We start from the raw sequence: 7,498 nt of genomic DNA, 5'->3' as shown, positions 1-7,498 counted from the left end.
GGCCATCAGGCTTTACAAGCAAGTGCTTTTAACTGCTGAGCCATCTACCTAGGAAGTGCTAAAGAATTAACTGTTCCAGGGCTGGAGAGATGGCTTAACAGTTATGGCGCTTGTCTGTGAAGCCAAAGGACTTATGTTTGACTGTCCAGGTCCCATGTAAGCAGACACACACAGCGATACAAGGTGGCACTGGCGCACAAGGGGGCGCACACATCTGGAGTTCGGCTGCAGTGACTGGAGACCCTGGTGCACCAATTCTCTCTCTCTCTCTCTCATTCTCACATTTTTTAAAAAAGGCAGTCTATTGGGCTTGTTTAAAAACAAAGCCTGCTTTTGTCTGGATAAATGCATATATTACTCTCACCAAATTGCCCTGAAAGCTCTACACTTAATGTTCCTATTCATATATTAATGCTAATCTCACTTCTAGTTAGAGAAGCTTCTCTTTTCAGATGAAAATGACCACTGGGATGACCCAAAAGGCAACATAGTGCTGAGAAGAAGAGACAGAGGAGTGTGCAGCACTGAAACATCTCACGCCTTCATAGTTTCAGGGTCCATTGCGGAGGAGGTGGAGGAAAGAATATAAGAGCCAAAGGAAGGGTACCACTCCTTACATACAACTGTCCCGATAGAAATTGGCCTCGATATCTAAGACCTCTCAGTGCCTAGCAATTGTCTGTAAGTATAGAAGTTGGAAAAAAAATATATATATACATATACACAAAGCTGGCCTCTCTCCCTGCAGGTGCCATGGCTGCAGGGCAGACCCGGCTGCTGCGAGGCTCTGGTGGCCCACGTAGGCGCCTAGTCGGTGTGAGCCAGGTGTAAGGTCTTGGGCCCCAGGGCGCTCGCTCAGGTAAATATTTCCATAACTTAATGGAGAGAAAGACCTTTGAGACATGGCTTGATAATCTATTACATTTCTTTGTTGGTGGACTTGCAGAAAAATGAAACTCTAGATCACCTGATTAGTCTGAGTGGGGCAGTCCAGCTCAGACATCTCTGCAACAACCTGGAGACTCTCCTTAAGCAGGACTTCCTCAGGCTCCTTCCCCTGGATCCTCAGACTTTACTCACGTGCTGCCTTGTCTCTAAGCAGTGGAATAAGGTGATAAGTGCCTGTACAGAGGTGTGGCAGACTGCATGTAGAAATTTGGGCTGGCAGATAGATGAGTCTGTTCAGGATGCTTTGCACTGGAAGGAGGTTTATTTGAAGGCTATTTTGAGAATGAAGCAACTGGAGGACCATGAAGCATTTGAGACCTCATCATTAATTGGACATAGTGCCAGAGTGTATGCATTTTACTACAAAGATGGACTTCTCTGTACAGGGTCAGATGACTTGTCTGTAAAACTATGGGATGTAAGCACAGGGCAGAGCATTTATGGTATCCAGACCCACACTTGTGTAGCAGTGACGTTTGATGAACAGAAGCTTGTGTCAGGCTCCTTTGACAACACTGTGGCCTGCTGGGAATGGAGTACCAGAGCCAGGACCCAAGACTTCCGGGGCCACACCGGGGCAGTGTTTAGTGTGGACTACAATGAGGAACTGGATGCCTTAGTGAGTGGCTCTGCAGACTTCACTGTGAAAGTATGGGCTTTATCTGCTGGGACATGCCTGAACATACTCACTGGGCATATGGAGTGGGTCACCAAGGTGGTTTTGCAGAGGTGCAAAGTCAAGTCTCTCTTGCACAGACCTGGAGATTATATTCTCTTAAGTGCAGACAAATATGAAATCAAGATTTGGCCAATTGGGAGAGAAATCAACTACAAGCACTTAAAGATGTTGTCTGTCTCTGAAGACAGAAGTATCTGCCAGCAGTTGAGAATACATTGTCTGCAATTTGGCCCTTGGTCTCTACCAGTGGGACTTTGCCAGTTATGATATTCTCAGGGTCATCAAGACACCTGAGGTAGCAAACTTGGCCATGGTTGGCTTTGGAGATGTCTTTGCCTTGCTGTTTGACAACCACTACCTTTACATCATGGACTTGAGGCCAGAGAGCTTGATTAGCTGCTGGCCTCTGCCGGAGTACAGGAAATCAGAGAGAGGCTCCAGCTTCCTGGCAGGCAAAGTATCCTGGCTGAATGGACTGGACCGGCACAATGACACAGGCTTGGTTTTTTGCCACCGGCATGCCTGACCACAATATTGACCTGGTGTTGTAGAAGGAACATGGCTGACACCATGAGCCACCACCACTGACTGACTTTGGATGCCAGGGCTGTGGGTTTTGAGTGCAACCTCTGTGGCAGCCGACTACATGAACCAAAGTTCTTACCTCGTGGTAACATCACACATGCACAATCATTTATCAGTGTTAGCCAGGGGCCAGGGCTTGGGCAGGGAGGGCTTGTTTCATTGACATACACCACAGCATGCTGATGGGGCACACCATTGACTTCATTTGTACTTAGTTAGGTCGGTCAGTATAGGAAGATGCATTTTGGGGTTTGTCGTTCTTGAGTGGAATACTGGTTTTAAGTAAAGAAAGTTAAATGATTTAAAAAAATAAAAAGCTGGGTGTAGTGGCAATGCCTTTAATCCCAGCACCCAGGAGGCAGAGGTGTATGACCTTGAGACAATCACAAGGCCAGTGGTAGCAATCTATGCAACATGCTTTATTGTTCAGGAATCAAAATTACACCAAAGACAGAAACAGCAAGCTTAATTTCAAGGAGCAAATCAACCCTCAGGGTGGGAACCCTGAAATCGGTGGAAAAAAAATCATCTGAGGGCTGAATTCATGGGGTGTATGTTGGGGGCTGTCTCTATCTATAATTGAAATTGTCCCGGGCTGATTGTCTATTGAAAGTTTAGAGGTAACCAGGAGCTATCAAAGTAAAAGAACAAGGTGAGCCATGCAGTGAGCTATTGCAGAGAAACGGTCACTTAGTTATACCAACCTGAATGTTTCTGGCTGAACTCCCAGGCCCGGGACTCCTAGAGCCCCAGCCTGTGTCTAGTCAACCATAGCGTTTCTAAGCTTCTTAACTATGTACTTCGCCAAAGCAGGGGATTTCTCCCTCACCATGGTTTGGATACGGTTTCAATGTCCACTATGTGTTGAAATCTAATCCCTGTTGAGAGACATCATCAAACTGTGAGTCACCTTTCTGTTACTGCGATCTGAAATAAAAGGACAGTTTTGTTTTGGCTCATCATTTTGGAAGTTAAAGTCCTTAGTATTTGTCCTGTGGCAGCAATGGTAGATCGCAGGAGGAGGGCTTGGTGGGGGAGGTTACTGACCTCATAGCAACCAGAAAGCAAAAATGTACATGCGCCCATGACCCGATGTCCATCCAATAGGGTCCAACTCCTAAGTGTTCCATCATTCCCAGTGGCATTATGGGCTGGGGACCAAGCCTTTGACACATAAACCTTTAGAGTATATCTCAGATCCAAACTGTAGCAAAGGGGTTACGCCAACTGTGATGTTTATAAGTGCAGTTTTTGAAAGGTAATTAGGTTTAGGTAAGGTCATTAGAGTGGGTCCCATGACTAAATCCCTGGAACGTTATCAGAAGAGGAAGAGAGATCATGCACACATAGGCACACAAACTCCCTCCCTCCCTGGCCCTTCAACTGTTATGCCCTGTGGCACCTCAGAACTCCACTAGCAAGAATGACATCACCAAATGTGCCCCCTCAACTTTAGACTCCATAACTATGAGCCAAAATAAACCTGTTGTCTTTCTAATTCACTGAGGCTGTAGCCCTGTGTTAGTGGCAACAATATGGATGAATACACATAGCTCAGATCATAATTTCATTGTCACTTTCTGTCAGTGAAAGCTCACCCAAGTGTTCAGCCTGCCACATAGACTCTGAGCAGTTGAATTCATCATTTGAGTCATTTCCTTATCCCAATATAACAGATGGTGTTCAATGATCTTTGAAGTTATTTCAAGCTTCAAGTCCACTATTCTGTCGTTGTTTTTCCTTTAGGTACTTTTTTTCAGAGACAGAACCCATGGCCTCAACCACTGAAGTCAAATTCCTGATGCTTGCACCAACTAGTGGGCATGTACAACCTTGAGCTTGCCTCACCTTTGTGCGTCTGGCTTACATGGGATCTGGAGAGTCGAAGATGGGTCCTTAGGATTCACAGGCAAGTGCCTTAACTGCTAAGCCATCTCTCCAGTATACTTTTTAATGGTATCATTGAAGTTGTCCTGCCTTCTCATTCCAAATGGTGTTCAACCAAAGGTGTTCTAAGATCCAGGTCCCCCAATGCCTAAGAGAGATAGCAACAGGGGTATTCAGAGCTGGTAATCATCCTGAAAGGAATGTGATGATTCTATAAGTTGTCACAAGTCCTAGGTAAAATAATTCAAAACACACTTGGTATTATACATAACCTGGGTCTTCCTGCTCCTACTTTTCAAAAATAACTATTTTCACTTAATTATTTGCATGTGTATGTATAGGCCTTTTGCCACCACAAATAGATGCTAGATACTTTCACCACTTTTTGCTTCTAGCTTTACATGGATGCTAGAGAGTAGAACCCAGGCCAGCAGGCTTTGCAAGCAAGCATGTTTACCACTGAGCCATCATCTCAGTCCCTCTTACTCCTGCTTTGAGAGCATTCTGAGCTCTAGATCATGCATCCAGAAGCTCAGCTCTGAGTCTAGAGTATGTTTAAAAAAAAATGATACAGCTCTGGGCTGAAGAGATTGCTTAGTGGTCAAAGTGATTGTCTGTGAAGCCTAAGGACCAAGGTTCAATTCCCAAGTACCCACATAAGCCAGATGTACAAGGTAGCTCATGCATCTGGAATTAATTTGTGGTGTCTAGAGGCCCTGGCATGCCCATTGTATCTCTATCGGACTCTTTCTCTAAATAAGTAAAATGATGTAGCTCTTTACTGATGTTTTCTTAGTGTCTGTAATGAAGTAAAACAGAGAAGCACCAATTTGTTTAAATATTACATTGCTCCTATTTCATTTAGCAGTTTTTTTTTCCTTGTCTCTTCCTGTCTCAGCCTGAATGTAAAAAGTTGTTTCGATCTCTAATGCAAATATTTTCTGGAATATTTTCACTTTCACTCTCTTCAACCTGTTCCTATGTTATCATTTTGCATATGAAGTAACTATCTATCTGTTGTCACAATCTGCCATTTTCTATCCACCTTTTTTTGGAGTTAATAAGGCTCCAATGCTTTGCAGAAAGAGTAAGAGGGGGCAGTCTTACACAGAGCCATACTTTTTTTTTTTTTTTTGGTTTTCCGAGGTAGGGTCTCACTGTAGCCCAGGCTGACCTGGAATTCACTATGGAGTCTCAGGGTGGCCTTGATCTCACGGTGATCCTCCTACCTCTGCCTCCCAAGTGCTGGGATTAAAGGCGTGCGCCACCACGCCCGGCAAGCCATACATTTTTTTTCAATTATTTATTTATTTATTTGAGAGCAACAGACACAGAGAGAAAGACAGATAGAGGGAGAGAGAGAGAGAATGAGCGCGCCAGGGCTTCCAGCCTCTGCAAACAAACTCCAGACGCATGCGCCCCCTTGTGCATCTGGCTAACGTGGGACCTGGGGAACCGAGCCTCGAACCGGGATCCTTAGGCTTCACAGGCAAGTGCTTAACCGCTAAGCCATCTCTCCAGCCCAGCCATACAGTTTTTGATGTGTCTGTCACAGATACTATTAAGTCATTCTGTCTTATTTTGTGCTGCTACCACTCTAATCCACTCCCCCACCACAAGAAAAGAAAGAAAAAGTTACCTTGTACTTTACATTAGTTGTAGGTAAAATCCTAATATGCTAAAATAAATAGGTCACTTCTTAAGAGTTCAGTTTTATTTTGTGCTTACGTAGGATGGTCTGCCTAGGTAGAAAAAATATTCTGGAAGAAGGACTAAATGAAATAGTTATATAAACCAGATGTGGTGGCCCATGCCTTTAATCCCAGCAATTGAGAGGTCGGAGTAGGAGGATCTCTGTGAGGTTAAGGCCAGCCTGGAGCTATAGCATGAGTCCCAGGTCAGCCTAGGCTAGAGTGAAACCCTACGTCAAAAACAAACAGGGCGGGCTGGAGAGATGGATTAGCGGTTAAGCGCTTGCCTGTGAAGCCTAAGGACCCCGGTTCAAGGCTCGGTTCCCCAGGTCCCACGTTAGCCAGATGCACAAGGGGGCGCACACGTCTGGAGTTCGTTTGCAGAGGCTGGAAGCCCTGGCGCGCCCATTCTCTCTCTCTCCCTCTATCTGTCTTTCTCTCTGTGTCTGTCGCTCTCAAATAAATAAATAAAAAATTAAGGGCTGGAGAGATGGCTTAGCCGTTAAGCGCTTGCCTGTGAAGCCTAAGGACCCCGGTTCGAGGCTCGGTTCCCCAGGTCCCACGTTAGCCAGATGCACAAGGGGGCGCACGCGTCTGGAGTTCGTTTGCAGAGGCTGGAAGCCCTGGCGCGCCCATTCTCTCTCTCTCCCTCTATCTGACTTTCTCTCTGTGTCTGTCTCTCTCAAATAAATAAATTTAAAAAAAAATTAAAAAAAAAAAAAAAACCAGGGCTGGAGAGATGGCTTAGCGATTACGGCGCTTGCCTGTGAAGCCCAAGGACACATGTTTGACTCTTCAGATCCCACATAAGCAAGATGCATAAGGCTATCCAAGCCAAGGTTCCACATATACACAAGGGGGTGCACATGTCTGGAGTTGGATTGCAGTGGCTGGAGGCCCTGGCTGGCCAATTCTCTCTCTCTCTCTCTCTCTCGCTTGCATAAAAAAATGAAGGCTAGTCTGTTGGGCTTGCCAAAAGAAAGAAAGAAAGAGAGAGAGAGAGAGGGAGGGAGGGAGGGAGGAAGGGAGGAAGAAAGAAAAGAAAGGAAAAATAGTTATAGTAACTGAGCATGGTAGGCCATGCTTTTAATCTCAGAACACAGGAGGCAGATGTAGGTGGATCACCATGAGTTCAGGACCAGCCTGGGGCTACAGAGTGAGTTCCAGGTTAGTCTGGGCTTCAGTCAAACTGCCTTGAGAAAGAAAAAAAATAGAAAGACATAGTTACGTAATGCTTGTATTAGTCAGGATTCAGAGGAACAGAACCGATAGAACAACTAAGCGTTACAGAGGGATTACTAGATTACTTTGCAGTAGACAGGCTGGGCAGCCCAACAATGGCTTTCTGCAGGCTGGTGAGTCGAGAGGCAGAGGACCAGGTAGCTGTTCGGTCCACAAAACTGGATGTCTCATTAATCCCAATCCAGCAGTGAAGGCTTGGAGGGTTCCTGGAGAGCAGCTGACCTTCCATCCATCCATATTGGAGGGCTAGTGAAAATGGTTCCAATGTCCAGGAACAGCAGAAGCAGGATTGATGCCCACACAAGTCATAACATGAGAAGCCAGACAAAAAGCCCACCTGGCCTGGAAGAAGGTTTTCCTTCCTCAGGTAATCCTTCCTGGATCCCTCACAGATCCACCCAAGAGAGGTGTCTCTTACTTGATTCATAATCTGATCAGGGCAGTTTGGTGAGCATAATACATGCAT

General features: G+C 45.5%; 1 pseudogene; it reads left to right on the top strand.

Annotated features, from left to right (window-relative positions):
- Positions 1–867: 867 nt before the first annotated feature.
- Positions 868–2,193, top strand: LOC101596145 (annotated as a pseudogene).
- Positions 2,194–7,498: the final 5,305 nt, after the last annotated feature.

Source organism: Jaculus jaculus, chromosome 2, assembly GCF_020740685.1.
Source record: "Jaculus jaculus isolate mJacJac1 chromosome 2, mJacJac1.mat.Y.cur, whole genome shotgun sequence".
Classification (NCBI taxonomy): Eukaryota; Metazoa; Chordata; class Mammalia; order Rodentia; family Dipodidae; genus Jaculus; species Jaculus jaculus.
The sequence above is the reverse complement of the archived record's forward strand: the minus strand, read 5'-3'. Positions and strand labels throughout refer to the sequence as shown.